The sequence below is a fragment of the Rhinatrema bivittatum genome, chromosome 4 (assembly GCF_901001135.1).
Source record: "Rhinatrema bivittatum chromosome 4, aRhiBiv1.1, whole genome shotgun sequence".
Taxonomy (NCBI): Eukaryota; Metazoa; Chordata; class Amphibia; order Gymnophiona; family Rhinatrematidae; genus Rhinatrema; species Rhinatrema bivittatum.
The window spans coordinates 340,960,378-340,972,639 of record NC_042618.1 but is presented as its reverse complement, the minus strand read 5'-3'; the positions used below and the strand labels follow the sequence as shown (position 1 = coordinate 340,972,639).

Below are 12,262 nucleotides of genomic sequence, written 5' to 3'. Positions count from 1 at the left end.
GATGTGGAGGTCCTGCGGCGTCGGCATTTGCTCCATCCTGACGCAGACACTTCTCCCGGAGGTATGGCACTTCATCTATTGGCGTTTCATTTTTAAATGTTTTAATTATTGCATATTCTATTAGATAGTTTTGTCGAAATATTTTTTAGTATGGTCTTACTATAACAATGCTTTATACTTCTTTATGTTTTCTGCAAATGTTTGAAAAGAAGGGGGCATACCCCCCGGAGTATTCAGTCCTATTCTGTCAAAAAGTTGGCAAACCTATCCTCCTCCTACTGCCTCAGCTCAGCTAATGCAGGAGTAGGCGTACAGTACGCTTGCACAAGGGCTGCCAATACCGATGCAACAAGAAAAGAGAAAGCAAACGGATCACCAGTCTGTGAGGTTGCCTGCCTCCCTCCTTCCTTCCACGCAGCTTCAACGCAGGGCGCAACTCAGTTTGGCCTGGGTTTGGTTGTTCTTTTCTTGTTATTTCTTCAGCCTTAGTACGACAAGCCATTTGTTTAGAGCTAGGGAAACACTTTACACCCTCTCTTGCCTCTGGGTGACACTACAGACTTACAGAATCCTTTCAGTCCTTCAAGTTCCTGCAAACCCACCTCGCTTCCTCTGACCAAGTGGCCTTACAGGAAGCTAGGTCAGAAGCCCACAGCAGCCACTCTCCGAGAAAGAAATCCACAAACTTTTCGAAGAATGACGTCGCACGCGGGCTTTTATTTCATTTCCTTTGTGGGCGGGGCTGCTGGGCTCCCTTCCCTTCGTGCTACTGAGCTTCCGGTGATGTCACATCCGCATTGGAATAGTTGGTCTCCTCCCCTCGCCGCCTGCTGCCGGGGGCTTACGAAGACTTCGCGGCCACGCAAGGGGACCCGTGTTGGCAGTGGAACCCAGGTCCTCCGCATGGCATGCGCAGCGCTCGCCACTGGGCCGGCTCTTCCTGTACTCCTTAAGGTCTTTTGTCGGGAGATAAAAGCCTGAAAGAACCCGCAAGTAAGTTCAGGTGTTATTCAGTTGCATTTTATGCTTGAATTTCGCTGTGCTTGCTCCTCGCGTCGCTTTCTACCTGTGGGAAACCCGTGGACTAATTTGCTGTTTAATTTCTGGGTAGTAGTAGGTTTATTATTCATAGCTTGTGTTTCGTTGTCGTGCAATTAAGGTGCTTTGGAGAGGACTGGTTGAGGGGGAAAAGGTAGGGTGGGGCTCGTGTAAGTTGGTCAGAGTTCCACTGCCTGATGGTTTAAAACTTAAGCAAAAACAAAGTGGAGAAAAAGCAATATCATCCCAACGAAAATGTCCAAAAAGAGAGAGCGAGAGTGGATGAGAATGTTACCGTCCTTAACAAACTTAGTCGACCACCACAACAACTTAATCTTTGTTAATCAAGGCACAGTTCATAAAGTGAAGACAGGTCGCTTAACGAACATTTTTCAGTAGAGAAACACAAACTCCTCTATTGGCATATTTTCGTTAAGTGACCTGGCTTCCTTTTATGAGCTGTGCCTTGATTAACAAAAATTAAATAGACTATTGAGGACGGTAATAATGTCCACGATCCCTCTTTTCTGGACTTTAAAACTTAAAGGGCAAATGCTTTGCTCCCACGTGTGCTAAATAAGTAAATTTTTTAATATGATCACTTCAGAATCTTTGATCATCTTTAAAAGTAATAGGGTGTCTTCACCAGGTTCAGCACCGTTTACAAGATAAAGGAAAATGCACCTGCTCAATTAAGAGACAATGACCTATATAGTTCTGCAATCGAAAGTTGGAAACTGCAGCACCGGCAAGCTGTGTGTTACAAACATAAGGAAATAACACTCCCTGCCTGCAGCACATTGTGTAATTGCAGTTTCTGTAGGGGCAGGTAAACTGCTATTGTCTAGGTCTTACTATTAGTCAGATTAATGAGTGGGCTGTCTGGTAGGGAGAGCACCACTTTTTAGTATCACAGAGCAAGCAGTAGTAAGGAACTGGAAAAGTTGCTATTAGAAACGGGGACATTCGGCTTATGTTATCGAATTTCTGGTTCTGGCAGTATGTAGAAACCTCTTGTTTCCATCTTATGTCACAGGTGTATTTTTATGAATCTGGCATATGCTTGGTATTAGTCTATTCTCAATATAAGTATACACTATACTAAATTTTGGTGTGACTCCATTAAAATGGCAGACTGTACAGGACTGAGAAATTGTCCTTTTAACCCTTGACTAACAGCAAGATAATATAGTGCTTAGTAGGTGACAGTCTTTGGATCTGCAAAATTTTATTTTATTAAACATTTTCGGTAACTTCCTGGCCTTTTTCGCAGGGAGGAGAGTGCTGCTTCTGCACTTATTTTTTCAGTCAGATACTTTTAAAGATATGCTTCATATTTACATTAGCATTTTGTATTCCTCTGGTTTCCAAATGTGTCCTGTGGGGACCCTTCAGTTTGGGTTTTCAGGATGTCTGCAACAAACGTGCAGGAGATAAGTTTGCATGCAAATTTCTCTTACATCTTCATTGAGGATATCCTGAAAAGCCAACTGCGGGATCTGCCAAGATAGAGTTGGGAACCATGGAATGTGATTCATGTCAACTAATTTGTCCTCTGAAATGTAATTCTTTTTACATACTTGCTTTTATGTAGCAGGCCTGTCTTAGCTTCAGAGTAAGTGAAACCTCTTTGCAGTGTTTCTCTGTTCTCAAATATATTGCAGTAATGTGGAAATTATAGGTGTGGATGCAAATTGGTTAATCAAAAATAGGTAATGGAGAGAGCCAAATGATCATTTTCTCAATGGAAGAAGTTAATAATGGAGTGCCTAGGAGTCTGTATTGGGACTAGTGCTTTTTAACATTTTTTAAATAAACTAGATGCCACAAAATTATTCCAAGTTGGTAAATCACAAGCAGATTATGAGAAATTGCAGGAGGACCTTGCAAGACTGGGCATGCAAATGGTAGATGAAATCTAATGTGGATAAGTACAAAGTGATGCACATAGGCAAGGGCAGATCTATAATGAGGCAGGATGAGGTGGCTGCTTCAGGTGGCAACATTTTTGGAGTGGCAGAAAGTGCCCCTCAAAATATTCCCCCATCAGTTGCTGCTTTTCCTTGCAGTCACACACATAATTAAGGACATGCTCGTGGGGTTCCCTCCCTGCCCCCAGGTCAGAAGAAGATCCCTGAGGCAGCACAAGGAAATGGCATGCCTTTGGTGGTGGAAGAAAGAGAGGCCCCGTGACTGCTGGTGGAGCACCCACCAGTAGCCGAAGAGAAGAGGTCCAGCAGGCTGCTGGCAGAGCCCCACCTGCAAGTGACCGCTGAAGAGTCCCAGCGGCTGCCTACTGAACTCAGCCCTCCTAGAGCCAAAAAAAGACAGACTGACAGCATGTGAGTGAGCTAAAGGGACAGTGGGTATTTGTGAGGGAGCATATGTATGTGTGTGGCTGTATGTGTGTGTGCCTGTGGGTGAGAGCACACGCATGGGCGGGGGGGGGTGAGCCTGTGGGCGAGAGCACGCCCATGGCGGGGGGTGTGAGCCTGTGGGCGAGAGCACGCCCATGGGCGGGGGGGTGTGAGCCTGTGGGCGAGAGCACGCCCAAGGGCGGGGGGGTGTGAACCTGTGGGCGCGAGCACGCCCATGGGCGGGGGGGTGTGAGCCTGTGGGCGCGAGCCCGCGCATGGGCGGGGGGGTGTGAGCCTGTGGGCGCGAGCCCGCGCATGGGCGGGGGGGTGTGAGCCTGTGGGCGCGAGCCCGCGCATGGGCGGGGGAGTGTGTGTGTGTGGGCGCGAGCCCGCGCATGGGCGGGGGAGTGTGTGTGTGTGTGGGCGCGAGCCCGCGCATGGGCGGGGGAGTGTGTGTGTGTGTGTGGGCGCGAGCCCGCGCATGGGCGGGGGAGTGTGTGTGTGAGCCTGTGGGCGCGAGCCCGCGCATGGGCGGGGGGGTGTGGGTGTGAGCCTGTGGGCGCGAGCCCGCGCATGGGCGGGGGTGTGTGGGTGTGAGCCTGTGGGCGAGAGCACGTGCCTGGGCGGGGGTGTGTGTGTGTGGGTGAGAGCGTGCGTGGGCGGGGGGGTGAGTGTGGGTGAGAGAACGTGCGTGGGGCGGGGGGGTGAGTGTGAGCCTGTGGGTGAGAGAACGTGCGTGGGCGGGGGGGTGAGTGTGAGCCTGTGGGTGAGAGAACGTGCGTGGGCGGGGGGGTGAGTGTGAGCCTGTGGGTGAGAGCGCGTGGGCGGGGGGGGGGGTGTGAACCTGTGGGTGAGAGCACGAGCATGGGCGGGGTATGTGTGGGTGTGAGCCTGGGGGTGAGAGCACGCAGATGGGCCGGAGGGGGTGTGTGTGGGTGTGAGCTTGTGGGTGAGAGCACGCGGATGGAGGGAGGGTGTGTGTGTGGGTGTGAGCCTGTGGGTGAGAGCACGCCCATGGGCAGGGGTGTGTGTGTGGGTGAGAGCATGAGCATGGGCGTGTGTGTGGGTGTGAGCCTGTGGGTGAGAGCACGAGCATGAGCGGGGGTGTGTGTGGGTGTGAGCCTGGGGGTGAGAGCACGCGGATGGGCGGGGGTGTGTGGGTGTGAGCCTCTGGGTGAGAGCACGCGGATGGGCGGGGTGTGTATGGGTGTGAGCCTCTGGGTGAGAGCACGCGGATGGGCGGGGTGTGTATGGGTGTGAGCCTCTGGGTGAGAGCTCGCGGATGGGCGGGGGTGTGTATGGGTGTGAGCCTCTGGGTGAGAGCACGCGGATGGGCGGGGGTGTGTGTGTGGTGTGAGCCTCAGGGTGAGAGCACGCGGATGGGTGGGGGTGGATGTGTGTGGTGTGAGCCTCTGGGTGAGAGCACGCGGATGGGGGGGGGTGGATGTGTGTGGTGTGAGCCTCTGGGTGAGAGCACGCGGATGGGTGGGGGTGGATGTGTGTGGTGTGAGCCTCTGGGTGAGAGCACGCGGATGGGTGGGGGTGGATGTGTGTGGTGTGAGCCTCTGGGTGAGAGCACGCGGATGGGTGGGGGTGGATGTGTGTGGTGTGAGCCTCTGGGTGAGAGCACGCGGATGGGTGGGGGTGGATGTGTGTGGTGTGAGCCTCAGGGTGAGAGCACGCGGATGGGTGGGGGTGGATGTGTGTGGTGTGAGCCTCTGGGTGAGAGCACGTGGATGGGTGGGGGTGGATGTGTGTGGTGTGAGCCTCTGGGTGAGAGCACGCGGATGGGCACTGTATTGTATCGGCCTGTAACTGCTGTAACTAAATCCTCTGGCATTGAATGAAATAATTTTCTCACTTTTTTTTTTAAGAGCTATTTGCTAACTTCATGGAGTGCCCCCTAGTCTTTGTATTATCCGAAAGAGTAAATAACCAATTGACATGTTCCCGTTCAAGTCCATTCATGATTTTGTAGAACTCTATCATATCCACCCTCTGTCTTCTCTTCTTCAAGCAGAACAGTCCTAAACTTGTTAGCATTTCCCCATAGGGGAGCTGTTCCATCCCCTTTATCATTTTGGTCGCCTTTCAGTATTGAAAGTGCAGTCTAACCATGGAGCGCTACAGAAGCATTATGACATCTACCATTTTATTCACCATTCCCTTCCTAATTTATTTGTGTATTTATTTAAAACTTTTTATATACCGCTTATTCAATTTGGGTAGACAGTTCTTATGTTCTTAAAATTAAATTTCAGATGATTTGGAAAAGGCTGTATTTTCCTAACATTGTTTGCTTTTTTGACTGCCACAGCACACTGAGCCGATGATTTCAATGTATTATCCACTATGACGCCTAGATCTCTTTCCTGGGTGGTAGGTTCCATATTAGGAGCTAACATTGTGTAACTATAGCATGGGTTATTTTTTCCCTATATGCATCACCTTGCATTTGTCCACATCAAATTTTATCTGCCATTCGGATGCCCAATCTTCTAGTCTCACAAGATCCTCCTGCAATTTATCACAATCCACTTGAGATTTAACTATTCTCAATAATTGTGTCATCTGGAATCTTAAGCACCTCACTCATCGTGCCCCTTTCCATATCATTTTATATATATATATATATATATATATATATATATATATAAAAATTTACCGGTCCTAGTACAGATCCCTGGGGGACTGTTTACTTTTTTCCCTACTGTGAAAACAGACCATTTAATCCTACCGTTTCCTGTCTTTTAACCAGTTTGCAATCCACAAAAGGATATTGCCTCCTATCCCATGACTTTTTAGTTTTCATAGAAGCCTCTTATGGGGGGAATTTGTTGAGCACCTTCTGAAAATCCAAATAGTCCACATCTACCAGTCCACCTTTCTCCACATATTTATTCACCTCTTCATAAAAATGTAGATTTGTGAGGCAAGAAGTCCCTTGGGTAAATCCATGCTGGCTGTGTCCCATTAAACTATTTCTGTCTAAATGTTCTGTGATTTTATTCTTTATAATAGTTTCCTCAATTTTTCCCAGCACTGCAGTCAGGCTCACCAGTCTATAATTTCCTGGATCTCCTTGGAGCCCTTTTTAAATATCGAGGTTACGTTGGCCACTCTCCAGTCTTCAGGTGCAATGGATGATTTTAATATTAGGTTACAAATTTTTACTAATAGGTCTGAAATTTCATTTTTTTAGTGCTTTCAGAACCCTGGGGTGTATACCATCCGGTCCAGGTGATTTACTACTCTTCAATTTGTCAATCTGACCTGCTGCATCTTCCAGGTACACCATAATTTGGTTCAGTTCATCTTGAAAACCATCTCCAGAACAGGTATCTCCCCAACATCCTCTTCAGTAAACACCGAAGCCAAGTATTCATGTAGTCTTTCTGCAATAGCCTTATCTTCCCTAAGTGCCCCTTTAGCCCCTTGATCATCTAACTGTCCAACAGACTCCTTCGCAGACTTTGTGTTGGATATATTTTAAAAAGTTTTCATTATGAGTGTTTTCCTCTATGGCCAACTTCTTTTCAAATTCTCCCTTAGTCTGTCTTATCAATGTCTTACATTTAATTTGCCAATACTTATGATTTATCCTAGTTTCCTGTGGATCCTTCTTCCAGTTTTTGAATAAAGGTCTTTTAGCTAAAATAGCTTTTTTTCACCTCGCTTTTTATCCATGCCGGCAATCGTTTGGCTTTCCTTCCACCATTCATAATGTGTGGAATACATCTGGATTGCGAGTCTTAGATGGTATTTTTAAACAATGTTCATGCCTGTTGCCCACATTTTACCTTTGTAGCTGCACTTCTCAGATTTGTATGGTTTGTTTTTTTTAACCATTTTCCCCATTTTGTCAGTTTTCTTTTTGAAAGTTTATTGCTAGAGTCATGGATTTACTTACTGTCCTCCTTCCTGTCATTAATTCAGATTTGATCATGTTATGATCACTGTTGTCAAGTGGCCCCACCACTGTTCCCTCTCTTACCAGATCCTGGTCTCCACTGCTTTTGTAGCTGAATCATGAATTTACAGACTCATGGTCCATGTAGTTCCTTTACCTTCCTATCAACTTTTCCAGTAGGAAGTTGGGAGCAGGTTATTCTGCTCTCTTCTCAGCTGCTAGTCACAGGGGACTAGAAATGCTTGTAAAGCATTGTGGAACTCAAATAGCAAAAGAGTCACCATGAGTTTAACCTAGCACATGATCGCATCTTCAATGAAAAAGAGGAAGAGCTAAATCTTTTTAGTTTTTATCATCCTGCTTACATGAAGAATCTCATTCAGAGATGAGCCCCAGTTGCTACTGGGACAAGAGGCTGACAATGTAATCTAGAATCCAAGCTGGGCCACATGGACATCACTGTGATCTTAAAAGTGAGCAGGACACTTCAGGACTATAACAGCAGTGTGTGCGCATTTCCAAGTATGCCTAGTCAGAACCAAAAACATGCAAACAGTTCGGCATCAGTTATACTACCTCGGGCAGAGCAAGCATACAAAATGCCAAACGAAAATATAAGTTTACAGAGCACATCAAAGTATCGGCGGCCCCAAATTTATTCACTCTCACAGCTCAAAACGCCATTTTCATCCTTCCCATCCAATTCTGAGCATTAGTTTCATGTCTGATTATTTGTTACATTGTTATTTCGGTGACATTACCCACGCTACCAGGGACAGCACCTTATGTTTTATGGAACTCAGACGGTTGCAGAATGGCACAACGTGCTCCTTCAAGTACTCTTGACTTCCATATCATTTCCACTACTTGTGGTTGAAAGGGTTCATCTGGTCCAGGTTACGGGCAGGGGGAGGCATCACTGGTCACAGAAGGTTATTGCTGCATAAATATATATTCCAGGGATATTTCTACCAAAAAATTAAAGTGTAATAAAAATATGCCACAGTTTTATACAATATAGATAAAAGATTCAATTTGTGGACAAGAACAATGCATTCTACAATACTTGTGATGTTTAAGGCCTCTGCTCTGGAAAGAGTTCAAGGTTGGTTGGGCGGATGAGGTATAACCTTAATGTACCAGATAATAACTGGGCTTCTTAAATAAATTTACTGTAAGCAAACTAGTGTTAAGACCTGCTGGGATGGAAAAATGAAAGAGCATCTAAATTTCTAGTCAACTATCTTTGTGTCTTTCCCAAATTGTGCTGGTTTTCGCCAGTCCACAGTCACAATAATTTGCCAAAGATGCAGAAAAGAGCATCAGCTAGGAGTTCTTGCAGATAAATGTTGGGTTTCTTAACACATTTTAAAGTAAAATAAAAATGTATTGGCACTCATAAGCAGCTTGTTTGTCAGAGCAGTGGTTCTCATCCTTGTTTTCTGTTGGGACACACCTGGCAGATAAAGCTTACAGGCGTGATGCAATGAACACTTGACCATCACAGGGCTAAATGTAAACACATACTCTGCATCCACAGGAAGCCCCCATCCCCAAACAATGGGAGCAAAACTAGGATATTTCAAATACAACTCGCTATATAAAAAAGATAATTTGATTCTGGTGCTATCTCAGAAACACAAACTCCCATACTTATTAGGCTCATTGTAAAATACAAAACCTGAGGATAAATAACACTCAGCACCTGTGTGGCCATCTTCTCCACCATTCTAGAATGGAGTGCACCACCTCTTTACCACATCCAGGCCTGACTGGCCTCATTGCACAGAGAGGCAACAAAGCCAGGATATCCTTTGCACTTCAGCATGGTGTCCCTATGGTCCTTTTCCATCGGAGATCGGCATGTGAAGGAACACTGCCCCTGAGGCGCCATTGTGCATGGAGACCTTTGTCTGAACTTCTCCAAAGCAGATGAAGCAAACTCTTTGATATGCATCTTTCCCTACTTGTCACCTGTCCTGCTTGCTTTTTAGAAGAAAAAAACCCCACACCAAGAGGTGCCTGTGCAGCCAGGAAGGCTGTCATTTAAACAGGTGCTCCTGTTCTGATTGCCAGGGGCATCTCCAGGCAGCTCTGTAGTTTCTTGCAGGTTCTCACAACACCTAAGACTTAACGTGTTTCTGTTGAGATGCAGATTTCTCTGTTCTCCCCCTACTTGTCAGTTGCTAGCGCTGTATGTGCTTGAGGACGGTTATAACAGCCAAACTACATACAAGCCAGATGCATTCTTCTTAACTTAACCTTTTATCCTTTTCTGCAAGAAGCACTTCACAGAAAAACCATATCAGATCCTAGCATAAGTTTAACCTTCCAGCCTGTGTGAGCAGCAAGATTTATTGCCTTGTAGTTAAAAGTAATTGAATGTAGTGAGGGAGGAGGACTTCTCATAATATTTGTATGAGCTCCGTGCGAGAAGAAGTTTAGAGATTGCATTTAAGGGGAACTCCGAGACTGGGGTGTGTTGGAAGTTTTGCTTTCCATTCTGTTGTCTGTTTCCTTCAGCAAGTGGCAGTGACCAACTGGAACGTGGCAAGAAATTTCATTCTTCAGCATAGGTAATTGAGCTAGGGATGCTGGAACGTCCCTTGGCTTGAAGCAGATGGGGTACTGTGTCCCTGCAGACCTGACCAGTTGGTGACTTTGTCAGCCTGGCTTTAAACATATTTATAGTGCCACCGTTCTTCAGTGCTGATGATGTATTTGCAGCTGCTAGCCAACAAACCAAAATCCCATGAGTGACAGGACTTCAAAGGCTACTAACCCATGTCTCTTTCCTTCTGGGTTCTTAAAGCTGTACCAACATGTGCAGCCGGGATTTTAAATATAGTGAGTGTAGAGTACAGTATCTTTTATTCTCTGTTTTTTGTCCTTGAGCCACAGTGCAGTTTTGGTGCGGACTTCTTCAGAGCAGGTTAACATTAATTGGACAAAGCTTTCAGGCAGTGAAAACAGGTGTTTGTGATGAAGGCTGGTAGCCTTTGCTACATATATAATTTGTCGATGCTACTTAAGGTGCTGCTTTGCGTGCACAGAATACAAACAGGGGTGGGGTAACATCTTGCAGGACCATCTTCTCCCGAACATCCAATCAGTGAGGTGGGTCCTAGTGTTTGCCACATTTAAATTGCAGCAAGAGCGCTGCTCATGATCTTACAGCAGCAAAGGTATGGAGGAGCATGAGTATGTGCAGAAGTGCTCATACAGGCCCAAAGAAAGAGAACAAAGGAAGAGGGTGGAGAGAGAGAGCAAGCAGGGCAAGGAAGCAGATAACCCAAAGTATAAGCATACGCCAAAAAGAGAGCATGCAACTTGGTCACTAACAGGGCTCTCTTGCCACGCACTTGCTGCCACGTCAGTTTACAAGACTGATAGAAACCAGTTAGACAGAGCGATCCTTTAATCAGTGTACGTATGTATATACCTAGAGGGAGGGAGTACAGTTCAGTGTGTAAGAAGGTTAGTGTTACAGCTTGTTTATGAACTTGGCACCTTTCACACATTGCTCTCTCTGTGCACTATCCTTCTGTCTCTCCTCCTTTCTGACCCTTTTTCTCTCTCAGCTAGGGTGGGCGTGACACTAACTTCTCCCTGTAGTACTACCCTTACTGTTGATTTACTAATTTTACCTACTTAGTACAGAAGTGGAAGGAAATACTATGCTATGACATGTAACCAAAACATACCAATGAGATAGATATATATATATTTTTTTCTTTCATGAGTACATGAAAGTGAACCTCTAGCAGAGGGTCCTTGTTTTTAGATGTCTCTTCTGTAATGCAGTAAAGAGTTGGATGTTTGGCTTGGCCCTGGTGCCTCTGGCTTGTGCTTAGCATTGCTGCTGGCTCTGTATCCATGGCACTCAGCTGGACATCATGTTCTCACCTTGGTTGTGCATTACTGCCCTTGGTTGCTGTTTGTCCTGCATATAGCTCTTTGGCTCATACAAATGTAGCTCTTGCCAGGTGCTGTAAAGAAGCTCAGCTCTTTGATAGACACGATATTCAAGGGTGTAAATATTTATTTCAGCGATTTTTTTTTTATTTTTTTTTAATGCTATATTTATCCTAGGGTCTTAAGCGGTTTACAATTATGTATATATTTTAATTATCATCATCCTGCCAGACCAGGATCTCCACCAGTAGATGGAGGCAGAGTGCGAAAGCTTCCTCTTCTGACGTCATTACCATAAAGGCGGGCCCAGCAGAAGAGTAGTCAGTAGTCTATGCCTCCAGCAGAGGGGGATGGAGCACAGACGTTGCTAGTCCAGCAGTGTGAGGTGTGGCCCTAGGCAACGGCCTTCCTTAAGGTCACTTTTTTCCTAAGAGCAATGGCCAGTGTGGGGAGCCCCATGGGATGACAGCCTCTGTAGGTCTTTTCTCCCCAGGGCAACCAGTTTTGGTCTCCTGGTTTCCCAATGAAACCGCCTAAACTACGAGTTTAAAAAAAAAAACAAAAAAAAACGGCGAAGCAGCTCAGCCTGAAGCTTCGCAGCCTGCCTCCGGTATGGACAAGGGGAGGAAGTGCGCCAGGTGCGGGGCCCAGCAGGTTCCCTAGCATCAACAGCTCTTTCTGCTGCAACTGTGATGGCGAGAAGCATATCCCAGTAGAGGATGGAGGCCGGGCTGGGCCGATTGAACAGTGCGCGATGAGGAGCGCGTCCTTTCCGCCGCTTTTGGAGCCTGTTTTAGGGCGGTCGAGGCAGTCTTCTGCAGCTTCATAGGGTGGGGCTGCCCCAGCCAAGCAGAGTCAGTGGCTAGAGTCCCCAGGGGAGGAGGAGTCTGAGTTTTCCTAGACTTCATTTTAGATATGCACCAAGCCTATCTCCCAGGTGAAGGAGAAGCAGAGCAAAGCAGCTTCTCTGGGGCAAAAACCCAAGCTGCTCTCAAGCTGGGAGGACTGGAGTCCTTATGTGGAGGTCGGGGGGGGGGGGGGG

At 46.7% G+C, this 12,262-nt stretch overlaps 1 protein-coding gene across 1 annotated transcript in view; it reads left to right on the top strand.

The window, feature by feature from the left end:
• The first annotated feature begins 791 nt into the window (after window positions 1–791).
• Window positions 792–12,262, top strand: part of LLGL2 (LLGL scribble cell polarity complex component 2) — a 126,748-nt gene continuing 115,277 nt past the window's right edge. The window contains exon 1 of the mRNA XM_029600517.1: window positions 792–993. The gene's annotated coding sequence lies outside the window, so the exon portion shown is untranslated. The remainder of the gene's footprint in view (window positions 994–12,262) is intronic.